At 38.5% G+C, this 16,369-nt stretch overlaps 1 long non-coding RNA gene across 2 annotated transcripts in view; it reads right to left on the bottom strand.

Moving 5' to 3' along the window:
• Positions 1-7,799: 7,799 nt before the first annotated feature.
• Positions 7,800-16,369, bottom strand: part of LOC144379412 (uncharacterized) — a 61,431-nt gene continuing 52,861 nt past the window's right edge. For both annotated transcript variants that reach the window (XR_013442321.1, XR_013442333.1), the window contains 2 exons: positions 9,370-9,488; positions 7,800-8,460 (listed from right to left, as the gene is read on the bottom strand). This is a non-coding gene — a long non-coding RNA (uncharacterized LOC144379412). The remainder of the gene's footprint in view (positions 8,461-9,369; positions 9,489-16,369) is intronic.

The raw sequence follows: 16,369 nt of genomic DNA, 5'->3' as shown, positions 1-16,369 counted from the left end.
AGATACAGCTCATATAACAAGATGAAGGCTGTTAAGGCAGCTGCTCAAAATAAAAGGTCTCTAACAAGCAATAGCTTCAGCTGTATCAAGTCTTCCCTGGGGAGCCATATTCGGACACATGAGCCAAACTCATATCGTGTATCTTCATCTTGTACAAATGAAAAGCAAAAATGCTGGAGGCAAAAAGACAGTAAAATCAACAACAGGCCTGTCAAGGTAACGTGATTACTTCAGCACGAATTACTGAATTTTATGCAATAGATTCGCCCCAGATTATGTATTCCTATAAAGTGATCAGCTTTGGTAACAAATATTGTTATTTAACTCATGGATTTTTCTTCCATTTAGGATCTATGGTTACTTAAAGTCACATGTTTTAGACAATAAATGGACTCCTCCACATAAATACAAAGCATCAAAAATAGAACCTGCTTGCTCTTATAATCAGAGGCAGCTCCACCATGAGGCGATCTAGGTAGCTACCAAAGACCATAAATGAAGATTCAAAAGATAGTCAATTTTATTCTCACCTTATAGAATTAAGAATAAAATTAGTTTTTCCAATGTCTGATAAAACCAGTATTTTGCTTCTTTCTATTAAGACTTTAAATCACAAGATAAACAAGTATATCACCCAAGCAGGAATATTATAAGGTCAAAAAGTGACTTTTGCTGGGAGTCCTACTCTGGAACCACCTTTATTTCAAAACAATAATATCTGAGAAAAATAATTAACCTCAAACCAAATGATGTAGTAAATCTAGGCATATTCACCAAGGTTATGAATTTCAGTTCAAAATTCTGTCATTTTATTTCACCCGCCAAATTATTTTTTCTGAATCCATTCCCTAATATCATATAAATGATGATAAATGGCTTAGAAAAACCAAAAGGCCCAAACCACTCATATTCTTTGACCCAATGATGCAGTTCCTGAGAATTTATCCTATAAAAATAGCATAACAACACCAAAAAACCATATGCACAAATGTACTCAATGCACAGCTATTTTAGAGGAAAAATGCTTTTACATGTTTGCTAAATTATTCTGCGGTCACTATATGGCATATTATGTAGCTATTAAAGTTATGGTAAGGTGTACTATACTACATGTAACAACCAAAAGACAATATTTGAAGTTGCTTACCTCTCACTGCTACCTGGTGTTCTCCCTCACTTTTTTTTTTTTGAGATTTTATTTATTTATTTGAGAGAGCACAAGAGGGGGGAGGGATAGAGAGAGAGGGACAGGGACAAGCAGACTCCCCCACTGAGCTAGGAGCTTGACTCGGGGCTCGATCCCAGGACCCTGAGATCATGACCTGAGCCAAAGTCAGATGCTTAACCAACTGAGCCACCTAGGTGCCCCTAATTCTGAGCCACTATCAAGCTGTTATTTTGGCTTACTTCAACAGGAAGCAAAATGAACATCACCTTCCCTGTCATCACCTTGCATTCCTCTACTCCCTACCACACATACTTTGCTCACATATCACATATACTTTGCTCCTCTTCTTGTATTCTCTAGTCAGAAATTTGGGGGTCTTCCCTTTCCTTGCAATATTATTTCCTAATAACTGTAGAAGTCCCCAGTTCCTCTCTCTCTCCTGTACCACGCTGCCTCAGTTCAGACCCTCATGATTTCTCCCTTAAACCACAGCAATTGCCTTCCTACTCCTTTTTCTGCTTCCAGTTCCTCCCCCAACCTAATTCATTCTCCACCTTCCCACCACGTGTTTTTTTTCAGAAACCTATTTCTCATCATGTTACTTTCTCTTCAAAATCACTGATTCCGGGGCGCCTGGGTGGCTCAGGCGTTGGGCGTCTGCCTTCGGCTCGGGTCATGATCCAGGGGTCCTGGGATCGAGCCCCGCATCGGGCTCCCTGCTCCACGGGAAGCCTGCTTCTCCCTCTCCCGCTCCCCCGCTTGTGTTCCTGTTCTCGCTGTCTCTCTCTCTCTGTCGAATAAATAAATAAAATCTTAAAAAAAAAAAATCATTGATTCCTTCAAAGTAAGATAAGCTCAAATAGCATGTACAGCATGCAAGAACTTTCTTCTATCCTTTTTCCAATAGCCTCATTTCTCACCGTTAGGGGCAATACCCTGTGCTCCCACTTACACTGAACTACTTGTAACTTTCCTGGATTCTGCACATACTGGAATCCCTGCCCACAATGTCTTTTCTCACCTCATTTGCCCCACTCACTCGCCTGTGTCCCTTTTTACAATTCTAGCACATTCTTCACGTACTTCTAGTTTTACTGCTTGCATGTGCCTCTCTTCCACTATATTATGACCTCCTCTGGCCAGGCATTGTGTCACATTCATTTTTGTATCCACAGCTATATTATAGCCCTTGGTATTTAGTAGAATCTTGAATATTTCTTGAATGAATGAACAAATAAATGAATAAACGAAGGACCTGCAACTATGTAAAATATGCATATATGTGGGCAAAGACTAGAAGTAAATGTGGAAATATGAAAACAGTTCAGATCTGATAACTGGATTAAAAGCCTTTTTTTTTTTCCTATTTTTAGCTAGTTTTACGAAAAAAATAAAATAAAAAGATCTTTAAAATCGATACTAAATGCCTACTATAGAAATTTCTATTAATGAGTAAATGCGGATTAGCAGTGCTGTCATTGCTTATAGTACTGGTACCTTCTGAATATAGAAATGCAAAATTACAATGAGTTTTTTTAAGAAAATTTTTAGGCCAAATATATTTCTTGTACAGACATAATTCAGAGATATTGTGGGTGGGGTTCCAGACCGCTGCAAGAAAGCCAAGATTGCAATAAAGCAAGTCAAATGAATTCTTTGGTTGCCCAGTGCATATAAAAGTTAGTTTACCCTATACTGTAGTCTCTTACATATACAACAGCATTATGTCTAAAAAAAAAGTACATATTTTAATTAAAAATACTTTATTGCTAAAAATGCTAACCATCATCTGAGCTTTCAGCTAGTTGTAATCACTGCCACAGATCATAACAAATATAATAATGAAAAAGTTTAAAATATTGTGAGAATTTCCAAATTTGACACAGAGACACAAAGTGAGCAAATGCTATTGGAAAAACGGTGCTGATAGACTTGCTCAGTGCAGGCTTGCCACAAACCTTCAATCTGTAAAAAACACAGTATCTATGAAGAGCAATTAGGTATGCCTGTCTAAAGAATGATTGGCCCAAAGTCACAATATTCAAAATCATTCAAGGTATGTAAGAATCTTGGGATTTTTTTCTTATTTAAAATGGACAGGCAATTTCCAAAAGGTTAGCTTAAGGTTTCCATCCTAAGTAGCAACCTCTGCAAGTTCATACACACAGTTCTGCCCATATGCAGAATATGAAATTGCAAATGGGAATGAAACGCTCATCAATCAAACATCAAATACTAACAGAATCCGGGAAACATTTTACATTTCCAATTATGCTATATCGCTTTACATATCCCAAGCTCTCTAGCAGATAAAACGACTTCTTGGGAGAATAAAATACCACACTTTCTTAAATTTTATATATACGTATAGATGGTATGTATATGTATATACGTGTATATATACAGACAAAGTAGAGAACAGCAAGAATGTGCTGAGATACCCTACTTTCAATCCCCCATGATTAATTATGTACCTCAACTGATACTCCTTTCCATAAGAATATCCTTTGCCCTTTATCATTAGCTAAAGTTATAGTCAAAAAAACCCACAAACTACTATCCTATTAAAAACATAAAATCATATAGGAGCAGGACCTAAAGACTTAAAATACTTTTTACTGCTTAGTAGAAAAACTATATGATAATTCCCTCTATGCTGGCTGAAATTCTCCCACGGTAGCCTGAGAAGCTCGGAACTATAACAGACTATAGAGGTTATCTGGTTCAGTGCTTCTAACCTTTTGCAAATCCTGTTCTGTAGAAAATGGTAGAATTTAGGCAGGATATCATGGGAGGTAGTTACTGCATGGTGAACAACTATAGGTCATCACTCTTAAAAATCTTAGGCATCAAAATCTCGAGGAGCTTACAAAAGAAGCCATACAAATTCAGTTAAGATAATTTCACAACTGTTGTAAAATTCTAAATGGTTGCAGGAAATAAAAAGGGCGGGGGGGGGGGACGTTCAAAATTTGAGGAAATTCTGTCCCAGTTACTTTATTTACAGGAATTATCAAATGAATAACAGCTTCCAGGCCATGCTATTTTAAATATCACATTTCATTTAAAAATATGAGGAACTGAGCGGGCCACAGCCTTGGTCTGTGGGATTGGAGAATGTTTGTGGCTGTGCCTCCTATCGCCTAAAATGCCTCTGAGCTTCGATCTCTGTCCCCATCTGGGCTCTCTTCCCCCTTTCCTCCTCCAGCCTTTGAGAACAGGCTGGGCTCACAACCTGGATTCTCCTTCCTCAGCCCGACTCCGCACACTGCTGCAAGCTGCCTCCGGCCTCAGAGCATCTGGGCTGGGGCTTCTGATTTGCGATAGACCCTAACTTCACCTGGGACGTTCTTCTCCATTTTAACAGGGCCTCCGGCTTCTGGCTGGCAGGAACGATGACTGTTCAGTCTGTCCCACTTCTGGCTGGCAGGAACGATGACTGTTCAGTCTGTCCCACTTCTGGCTGGCAGGAACGATGACTGTTCAGTCTGTCCCACTTCATCTTTAACTCACACAGCGGTCTTCTTTCTGGTTTTATTTCTCTTCTGTTTTCCTAATTTGTGCTGTTCGGAGAGTGTTTCGTCACTAGAGATTCCAGATGGACTCGATGAGGGGGTCTGAGCCCCAGAGCCCTTCTCCCAGAGCTCTCTGGTCGTGTCACCCACACCCTCTGAAGCCTGAGGGGGGCTGTTAATGGGATACGCGGTGGCCTCGAGGCCATTAAAATTGTCAACGGCCAATATTGTACTCTGCTGGTCTTCATAGCAGATAAAACTCAACTTTTAAACTTACCTTCCGGTCCCACGTGAGATTAATGTTAACAATCTCGCCGTACCGGGAGAACACAGAGAGGATATCTCCTTTGGTCAGTTAGTGAGGAAGCACTCCCAGGAAAATCCAGGCGCTGTCCTTGTACACGGAGTGCGAGGACGCCTTAAATGCCAGGGCACTGTCGGCCTCCCACTCATTCAGCTCTCTTACCTTGGTTAACAGGTACATCTCGCCGAGCTGCCGCGCCACTCAATGGCGCCCCCCGGGCTGCACAATGCCCACTTCCGGTGGACGCAGGAGGGCGCTGCTTCCGGTGGGCGCCTTCAGAGCAGATGCCCTATCCCTGACCCAACTTCTCCACTTGCTCTCAGCTGCCCTTAAAGTTTCAACTTTTCATGGCACCCCATCAGCAATGCAAAAGTGTGCTACAGCTCACTAGTTTGAAAGCTCTAATCTAGTTCAGTTTGAAAGGGATGACTAGGTTGAAGCAAAAGCTTCTGCTCTGAAATGATGTCTGATCATGGGAGTCGTAACTACTATTCCTTTTTTTTTTCCTTATATTAGATCCTTTTGATAGCCTACCATGTGCTAGTTTCACTTTGGTCAAGTTATAAAGAGTAAATATTTGGTAGGTTACAAGGCAGGAATTTAGACTGAGCTTTCCTTAATATGTACTCATTATATTAGGGGTCTCCAGAGAAACTGAACCAATAGGAGATAGATAGATAGATAGATAGATAGATAGGCAGATAGATAGATAGATAGATAGATAGATAAACAGACATGTATCTTATCTATGTATAGAGAAATTTATTATATAGAATTAGCTCATGTGATTACAGAAGTTGAGAAGTCCCAAGATCTGCAGTTGGCAAGCTGAAGACCTAGGACAGCTGATGGTATAGTTGATGCTTCAGTTCCAGCATGAAACCTGGCAGGCTCAAGACCCAAGAAGAGCCAATATTTTAGTTGAAGCTGAAAGCCAAAAAAAGACTGATGTCCCAGCACAAAACAGTCAGGTGGGTGGGAGGGTTAGCCTTTTTTTTCCAATTCAGGCTTTCAACTGATTGGATGAAGTCCCTCCACATTAAGGAGGGCAATCTACTCTACTCAGTCTATCGATTCAAATGTTACTCGCATTCAAAAGCACCCTCACAGACACGCCCAAAATAATATTTGAACAAATATCTGGGCAGCCTGTGGCCCAGTCAAGTTAACATATAAAATTAACCATCATAATTCATCATGTTTCCAGATTGAATAAGCCCCCAAGCCAATGATAATTCTGCTCCAACTTTTTATACTTATTTTATTATTGTAGAGGATGATCCTTTGTTCTCAAGGTGAATGCAATGTACTTCCGTGCATTCAGCCTAAAATGGCAGTGATTAAACAATACCTATTAACGTATACAATGGCTCCAGTGTATAGCTTTAGTGGCACTTTGCAGAACCTTACTTTGACTTGATTTCTCAAAATAAGCCACCCAATTTCTGTGACACTATTGTTACTTCTGTAACCCACAACTCTATAAGAGCTTGACTGTTTTCCTGGGTATTTCAAGATGTGCTTCCCTGGGTATTTCAAGTCACATGATGGTAGTCCCACTTGAAAAAGTCACTTAGGTGTAATGCTTATACTCAACCAAGTCATATGCCCAACCTATTAGATTTGAAACTCAGAAAATAATTGCCCACTTATCATCCTGTCTTTGTTATTTCATTTCTATCTTTATCGCTAGCGCAGATGAAAGAACTCGAAAGTGACACATAATAGTTAGAGAAGTTGAATAAGTTTTTTTTTGAAGTCCCTTCATGCCTCTAGCACAGAAAATACACCTCTACAGTTGTTCAATTTGACCCATAATTAAATGTCATCTTAAAGGCAAGATATATGTATTTCCTAGTGAATAAGTGGACTTCTTGATTTATTTTACTTATGAAAGATGGACTAATGGCATATGCTTCAGTGAATTGTTATCATGGATACAGCTAATAAAATATAACACTCTGTATTGGAGGAGGGATTTGAAAATACTCAGCTGTGTCCAAGAGCTTAAATAATTTACCCCAAGTCTTTCCCATTCATAAGCATCAAGATTGTTTTTCACCCTTGAGACCATATGGGAATCAGGAGTTGGAAGTTAAAAACTTTCGGTTATAAATCTGAAAAGCATTTACATAGAGGAACATACAAGGAAAATATCCTCTCCGGCATTAATATTGGTTGTATCATCATCAACAACACAAGTTAAAACTGTCTTGTTGAAAAAGTGATGAGAAAGGCTTTTAGGAAGCTAAAATAAGAATGTATAGCTATCCATACAGATTCTCTCTTTCTCTAAGAAGTCCACTTCATCAAAAAAGCAATATTAGGCACAGTAGGCCTAGTGTTTAGGGTGCACAACACTTCTTTTTTTTTGCATTTTTTTTATTATGTTATGTTAATCACCATACATTACATCATTAGTTTTTGATGTAGTGTTCCATGATTCATTGTTTGCGAATAACACCCAGTGCTCCATTCAGTATGTGCCCTCTTTAATACCCATCACCAGGCTAACCCATCCCCCCACTGCCCTTCCCCTCTAGAACCCTCAGTTTGTTTCTCAGAGTCCATAGTCTCTCACGGTTCGTCTCCCCCTCCAATTTCTCCCCCTTCATTTTTCCCTTCCTACTATCTTCTTTTTTTTTAATGTATTTTTATTTAATGTATAATGTATTATTTGTTTCAGAGGTACAGGTCTGTGATTCATCAGTCTTACACAATTCACAGCTTTCACCATAGTACATACCCTCCCCAATGTCTATCACCCAGCCACCCCATCCCTCCCACCCCCACCACTCCAGCAACCCTCAGTTTGTTTCCTGAGATTAAGAATGCCTCATATCAGTGAGATCATATGATACATGCCTTTCTCTGATTGACTTATTTCACTTAGCATAATGCCCTCTAGTTCCGTCCATGTCGTTGCAAATGGCAAGATCTCATTCCTTTTGATGGCTGCATAATATTCCATTGTATGTATATACACATCTTCTTTATCCATTCATCTGTCGATGGATATCTTGGCTCTTTCCATACTTTGGCTATTGTGGACATTGCTGCTATAAACATAGGGATGCACATACCCCTTTGGATCCCTACATTGGTATCTTTGGGGTAAATACCCAGTAGTGCAATTGCTGGGTCGTATGGTAGCTCTATTTTCAACTTTTTGAGGAACCTCCATACTGTTTTCCAGAGTGGCTGCACCAGCTTGATTTCCCACCAAAAGTGTAGGAGGGTTCCCCTTTTTCCACATCCCCGCCAACATCTGTCATTTTCTGACTTGTTAATTTTAGCCATTCTGACTGGTGTGACGTGGTATCTCATTGATTTGGATCTCCCTGATGCCGAGTGATGTTGAGCACTTTTTCATGTGTCTGTTGGCCATTTGGATGTTTTCTTTGGAAAAATGTCTGTTCATGTCTTCTGTAGGGCCCACAACACTTTTAGGGGACCATGAAAATGTCTTTATTCTTTAAAATCAAAAAGAAAAAAATTAGTTTCATGTCAAGGAAAATGTTTTAATAGATAATAATCTTTACATCAATATGATCATAAAACATAATTTTTAACAATTTTTTTTAGGGATGATAGGGCCCACGAAGACAAAAGTGACTAGACCCCAAAAGAATCATAATGTGGCACTGCTCCCAAAAGCCATGTTTACCCTACACAGCCCTGCCACCCTGGCTGTAGCAGATTGAAATAGTGATAGACACTTTACTCATGTCAGGCCTATCGGATTCTGTCTCCTCTGAGTTCAGAATTAAGATTTCAAATTATTAATAAGTTTTTGTTAATTTGTGGGGACCTACAGGTAGGTCCCCTTGTAGGCTTTGGTGCAGTCATGTGTGTGGAAAAGTGAAAAAAGAGAAAAATTAGAGATGATGTAGCCTGTGAGGCAGAGGGAATGAGATTCAGAGATACTGCCTGAGCTCCGGTACCCTACAGTCTCTGCACACCAAGGCTGGTTGTCAGACTTTCTTGGAGTCCACGAGATGTCCTAGTATCCTTCCTGAAAGTCTGTCTTTTGGCTAAGCTGTTCGAAAGGATTTTCTGCTACTTTGGATCTAAGAGTACTTCACCAGTTTGCTAGGGCTGCTATAACAAAGTACCACTGGGGGGGTGGCTTAAACAATGGAGATTTGTTGTCTCACAGTTCTGGGGAGTAGGAGTCTGAAACAACATAATCAGCAAGGTTGCTTCCTGCTGAGGGCTTTGTGGGAAAGCTGTGTTCCACATTTCTTTCTTTCTACTGTAAATAGCTATCTTCTCTCTAGATCTCTTTTTATCATCTTCCCTCAGTGTGTGTCTGTGTCCAAATTCCTTTTCTTAAAAGTACAGCAGTCATACTGGATTACGACCCACCCTACAGAGCTCACCTTAACTTGATTATCTCCGTAAAGACCTTATCTGCAAATAAGGTCACATTCTGAGGTCTTCATGGTCAGGCTTTCAACACACAAATTTGTGGTAGACACAATTTAACCTGTAACAAGTACTAAAACAAGGGTAAATGTAGATTAAATTGTAGAGTGCCCATATATTATTGTCATTGATTTTTAAAATATATTTCTTCCTTTTTTCTTAAATTTAAATTTAAATTTACTTATTTATTTTTAAAGATTTTATTTATTTATTTGAGAGAGAGCACACAAGCCAGAGGGAGGGCGGTGCATAGGGAGAGGAAGAAGCAGACTTGCCGCTGAGCAGGGAGCCTGATGTGGGGCCGATCGTGCAGCTCAATCGTGGGCCTCGATTGTGGGGCTTGATGGTGGGGCTTGATCTCAAGACCCTGAGATCATGACCTGAGCCGAAGGCAGATGCTTAACTCACTGAGCCACCCAGGTGCCCCTTAAATTTTAATTTTTAAAAGGCACTCCATGTTTCCTCCTGTTTCTTCCAAATTTGGCTCCCAACAAATTGAATTTCACCCGTTATTTACTGAAGGTCTTAAATGTCCAAGACATGATACAACATCCCATTACAGCAAAGAATATAGACTGTAGAATCAGACTGTCTGATTTCAAAGCCTGCCATGGCACTACAGTCCAGTGATAGGCAAGCTCCTCATTCTTTTTGTGTCTTACTTTCCACAACTATAAAGTAAAAATTAAAAGAATTCCTTACTTTTTTGAGGGGGGTGTTTGAAGATTAAACTGATATATGTAGAGTGCTTGGCATGGAGCGAGTGCCATCCAAGGTCTTACTATGCTTTTTGTAGAGCCTGGGCCCTCATTGCACACTGGCCTTCCTTCATGAGGTCTGCCCACTAAGATGGCCATAAGGCAAACCTCCGCTGCTGACTGCCTTCTCTGGGTAGGTCTTAGGAGCACAGACTCACCTTGAGGCCAGGTTGGTGTGGTTCTGATCTGCCACTTACTTCCTGGGACCACAGAGAATATTATTTCCTTTTCCTCACCTTTGAGATGAGATAACAATGGCACCTTACTTTAAGGAGTCTGTTGTCAAAATTGAATGAGTTACTTATATAAAGCATTCAGTACATACCAAGTGTATACTTATGTTAGCTGTCATCATTATCATGAGATGACTTAACCCACTGGCAATCCCTGACATAGCACTGACCCTGATGAAGCTCATGGCCAGACTACTGCTGGACCCTAAAGAGCCTTGTGACTCTTCAACTACGTTTTACTCTCTTGGAATTCATAGTCAAGGTAAAAGCCCTAATCTGAGTAGCTTTGGCCTGTGTTTAAACACCATTTACGTGGCGCCTGGGTGGCTCAGTCGTTAAGCATCTGCCTTCAGCTCAGGTCATGATCCCAGGGTCCTGGGATTGAGCCCTCGCGTCGGGCTCTCTGCTCAGCGGGAAGCCTGCTTCTCCCTCTCCCACTCCCCCTGCTTGTGTTCCCTCTCTTGCTGTCTCTCTCTCTCTGTGTCAAATAAATAAATAAAAAATCTTAAAAAAAAACAAAACACCATTTACTTTTCTATCTGGGTTTGATTCAAGATTAATTTTTAAAAAATATTACAAGAGCAATACTTGAGAAACATGAATCTTGAATTTGTCATTTTAATTGTAAGCTGAAGGACAGATATAACCTTCCATGGAGAATATCTATAACCACATGCCATGCATTAAATATTTCTGGACCACCGTTCCCAAAGAATGGGGGGAGATGATGTACAAAACATTTACTGATATTTACGCAATATATAAAAGTACTTGAGGGGCGCCTGGGTGGCTCAGTTGGTTAAGCGACTGCCTTCGGCTCGGGTCATGATCCTGGAGTCCCAGGATCGAGTCCCGCATCGGGCTCCCTGCTCGGCAGGGAGTCTGCTTCTCCCTCTGACCCTCCTCCCTCTCATGCTCTCTGTCTCTCATTCCCTCTCTCTCAAATAAATAAATAAAATCTTTAAAAAAAAAAAAAAAAAAAAAGTACTTGAAATTTGTTGGCCTCCCCTTGGGGAAAGGAATCTAATTTTCTTATTAGTTATAAGAAAACTAATTTCCCTAAAGTAGAGAAATCAATATAATTTATAGGTATTTGATAGCAATTTCATGACCACTTTCTTCAAAGTCTCTATATATATGACATAAAGAAAACAGCAATTAGATGGAAAATATGCAAAACGAGCTTCTATTTTATTTGCATTTCAGAGCACACAAATTGACAATCCAATATCACTTTGCTGATATTACAGTGCAAGCAAGAAATTTAGTCACACCTCTGATAAAAGACATCATTTTGGAATTCTATATTTGTATAATTGGGGAAGTCCAATACATAGAAGTAACAACATTTCCCATAATGGTGCTAATTACTGCACAGTATCCACAACCTTTTGAGCATTGAGCTTGATTCAAACAAAAATAACAGATGGTGTTTCAGGAAAACAAGCCTTTATATTGCTTTTTTTTTTTTTTTTCTTTTCATGTGCAACTGTTAGAGAAAGCCATGTTGGAAGTTTATTGAGGCTTAATTATATTTTGTTTTCTATACTGCATATTTCATTCCAGTAACAATATAGCTAAATTAATTTGAGCTTTAAAAAGGAAAGAATATTATATTAATTAAATATCATACTGGAAAACATTCTGTTTACGTTGGCAAAAGTTCTACTCATTTGATAAGATAGAAGAATAAGCTTTTCAAATATATATTGTATTTTAGATCCTGATTCATTATTTCATACTCTATGTTTGCTTTTGGAATTTGAGCACTCTGGGAGAATTCAAACTAGAGCAAATGGAAATAACTGGCTTAAGCTTGAAACAAGTGACATCTTCCTAAATCAATGTGTACCATTTAATGTAAACAAACAAAGTCTGGGTAAATCTACAATAATAATTGAGAGACTTACTGGCAGATATACATATAGAGGAGCTCTCAAGAGGGGGACATTGTGATTTATAACAATGTTGTTAGAATATTGAGTATAACAACTTTACCTACTGAGTTTTGAAAAACCAGCTGAGTCAACTTTGTGGCTTTTAGTCCTTTCCCACAGATGACAGAGTAGACAATTTTTCAACAGAAGACCATTTGAGTGGCTGTTGTCATCTGGGACAGTACTAAGCAGTCCCAATCCTGATTTAAATCTCAGCTCAACAACAACCAACATTATGCAGTCCTGTGCATCTATCTTTACATCTACTCTCTGGCTTCCATTTTTTCTTCTCTACTTCTATGAATATTTACTTACTCCAGCCAGAAGAATTGGAAATCGGTTTATTAGCGACTGAATTAAATAGCCAATCCTTAATTTTTGGAAAAATACTGAAGTCAAATTTTCCAGCATAATACATGACACCCAATATATAGCAGACCAGAGTAGGATGGCCTACACTCTGGAACTATTTGTATTAGCTACTACTACCACCTAATTTACCAACCAGAGAGATTTCCCATCCTCCCAAGAAAATAGCTAGATTCATTTTTAATCATCAATACCCTCAGGTACAAACTATGTGAACTAGTTGCCCTAATTTTGCTATTATATATCCAGTATTAGAGGATATATCCTAATTTAATTTACTACAACATGATCAATTAAAAAAAATTGATCAATGATAGTGCTTCTTTAAAACCCAATCCCCAAACTGGGCAAAATCTCTCCGAATTGATTCAGATTTGGTCTTGCTTGAAAATGACCTGCTTAACTGATAGTTTTCCAGATGAAGAACCACATAATGACTATCTTCTCTGGCAAAAGGTAAAGATATATACAGACAGTTTTAAAGAAGAACCCTGATTATAAGAGTGAAAAATAAAAAGGAAATTTGGGAAAAAAAAGAAATGACCTGTCTACATTCTCCCCTGACTTGCTATTCTACAAATCTCTGCTGAAAATAATGCATGATCATATATCCTATGGTCTGACCATCAGGACTGCATTATAAGTGAGTTGATATCTTTCTTAGTCATTTGGAAAAAGTGTAAAACAGTCTTGTATTAAGTGGGTTTTGTGCTATTAATGTCCTATTACACAAAAGTTCCAGTGGATAGCATAAGGCCTCATACAAATATACCAAGATCTCACCTTAGCTGTGACCACCCCTCCTTGATATTATTCCTAGAATCTCACAAATAAGCTCAGGAATTAGGTCATTCCTCATATCAGAATAAATGGGGCCAGAATTTGGCTCGTGTGATTAGACTGAAGATGAAATTTTCACTAAACCATGAACTCTACTTGGCAGTGGAAATGACATTTTTTCAAAATGAATCACATCATGAAAGCCATTGGTCCACTCACTCCACATCAGCATAAATCCTTGCTGAGTCTAGAGATTTATGTTTTCAGTTTGGCCTTCTTTTTCATTACTGGAGAGCTTTAATTTCTTTTCATTACTTGGGATTCTCTCATTTTCTTTCCTTACTTTCAATGCTCTGCATATATTATACACTTGTATTTGTCTTTGATAATGGAAAAAAAGACTCATCATTTTCAATGCTCACTCGACATACCTTCATTATCTTGGGACTATCTTCACCAAAATATATTAAAATGTCACTAGAGAAAAATGAATGCATATAGAATTATGAATATTGCTGGGCTAGATCTGTATCTCCTTCTCATTAGTCAGCATGCAGGCTCCTGGCTGGATGCCTACATTTCAAGTCCAGCAAAAAACAAACAACAAATAGATTTGAGAACATCAGGCACAAATAGAAAGGGCCTTTTTGCTGTGTTAATATTCTATCACTTACTTATCAATTGGTGTCTTTGCCTTAGTCATTTTTTTTGCATCAGAAGCAAATTCCATTTGTTCCTTCATTCCACAAATATTTATTGTGCACCTTCTATGTGCCAGGAGTCAACTGTAGGCACTAAGAACAAAGAATGAACAAAACCAGTGAAGTCCCTGCTCTCATAAAGGTTACAGTTTAGTGGAAGTTGAGAGGCAATAAACAAATACACAGAACGACAAATATGTGATAAGAGTTAAGGAGAAACAAATGTAATAAGACAGGGTGGGAGCTAGAATGTGCCCTGGAGACAGCAGGGATGCCAGTTTATCTAAGTGATATTTGTGTGAAGACTTAAAGGAAAATAAAGAATCAAGTCACGTGAGTATCTGGGAAAAGAACAATCCTGGCAGAAGATAGAATGTATAATAAAATCCTTCATAATATGAACTGATCAAGACTGGGTTGGAGGAGACATCTATCCCAAGTAATGAACAGGTCAGAATGATAAATCCTTTAAAATACTGTATACTATTTCATATTCTTAGAAATTTTGCAGAAGTCCTCCGAACATAGTGTGCGCTTAACCCTTACTTATACTTTCTAAACTCTTACAAGTTTGTATTACAAAATCAATGACTGTAAACTAAACTTCCGCTCCTCAAGATGGTTTTACATTTTTAAATCAATGGACAGTAAGTCAGCGAGCTTTTATTATACTGCGTAGTTGTTTGGTTACTTGCTAAGAAAAATTTCTTCATTTCCAGGCTTGTGGGAGTTCAGGAAGCAGGAGTATGGCCAGATATCCTTGTTCTTATTTAAAAGCTTAGATTTCAAGTGACACTTGTATATTTTTAGTATAGACTACTTCTTTTCATAACAGTATGAATGTTTTCTATAACAAGATGCTGTGATCTTTGAAACGGATTGCAAATCCCTATCCCCACAGGCAGTCTCCAAAGGCACTGATAAATGCATTTAGATGTTTGATCATAAACAGTGAAAGTAAGAAGAAAAGAGTACATACACCAAATGTAGTCGAATACCAAATGAATGGAGTGCAAGCTATTTATTTTATTCTTTCAGAGGATTGAAATGCCTCCTTTTTATTCTTTTTCTTTAGTATCAGTACCCATTAAATGATTCAATTAATGTTTGGCATTTAGACAATAAACATTGTACCCCTTTCCTCTTCGACCATAAGAACAGCTGGAAGATGAGGGAAAAAGCGAAGATTCTAGAGATTCACAGATACCTGAATTCAAACTGATAGAGAATGCGAATCAGACAGAGCACTTTTTTTTTTAAGATTTTATTTATTTATTTGATGGAAAGAGAGAAAGCACAAGCAGCAGGAGTGGCAGGCAAAGGGAGAGGGAGAAGCAGGCTCCCCACAGAGCAGGGAGCCTGATGCGGGGCTCGATCCCAGGACCCTGGGATCATGACCTGAGCCAAAGGCAGATGCTTAACGACTGAGCCACCCAGGCACTGGAGATACAGCACTTTCATTACTGGATTTAAACTGCCTTTTGGCCTGATAAAGTCTCAACTTCAAAATTGATTTTTTGCTAAAAATAAATAACTAATGTGAAGGAATAGCAGATGAATTTACACACTATAGAAATAATTTAGGATGCTGATTCCCTAAGGTTTGTTTCAAGACTAAGAAATATTGACCAAGAACAATAAAAAAATTTCCACCCAAAATAATGTGAGCAGTTTGAAATTTTATTTTTGTATTTTGCCTTTATTCTAAGCACCTCCTATAAAGAGCTTAGTAGTCATCCTTTGTTATTTATCTTCTCAATGTTTACCTGTATAAAATAGCTAAGGGAAAAACAATGATTTTTTAGTAACTGAACACAGAGGGTTTAGATAAAATTTTAAGGAGCTGAGTGGATTATTGAACCAATTAAACAGATAATTCCTGCAAAAATTCACAGATATGGTTGAGGTAAACATTGTTTTGTTAGACTTTATGCCTATACATTTCAGACAATCACCTTGATTCGCTCTTTACTCTTCATGGAAAGACACAGGCTAAGTAATTTGTGTAACATATATTATCTATATGCTGCTTTCAGTACCATTGTCTGTTTAATCAGCATTTATGCTTAGTTGACTTTTCTTAATTAAAAAAGGGAGATTAACTTAGTCATTAATTTATGATCTAAAAGTATAATCTTCCACCTTGCCAAACAAATAACTAGCACTTGCAAATGAC

The sequence above is a fragment of the Halichoerus grypus genome, chromosome 1 (genome assembly GCF_964656455.1).
Source record: "Halichoerus grypus chromosome 1, mHalGry1.hap1.1, whole genome shotgun sequence".
Lineage (NCBI taxonomy): Eukaryota > Metazoa > Chordata > Mammalia > Carnivora > Phocidae > Halichoerus > Halichoerus grypus.
Note: the sequence above shows the minus strand (reverse complement) of the source record. Positions and strands in the feature narration are given on the sequence as shown.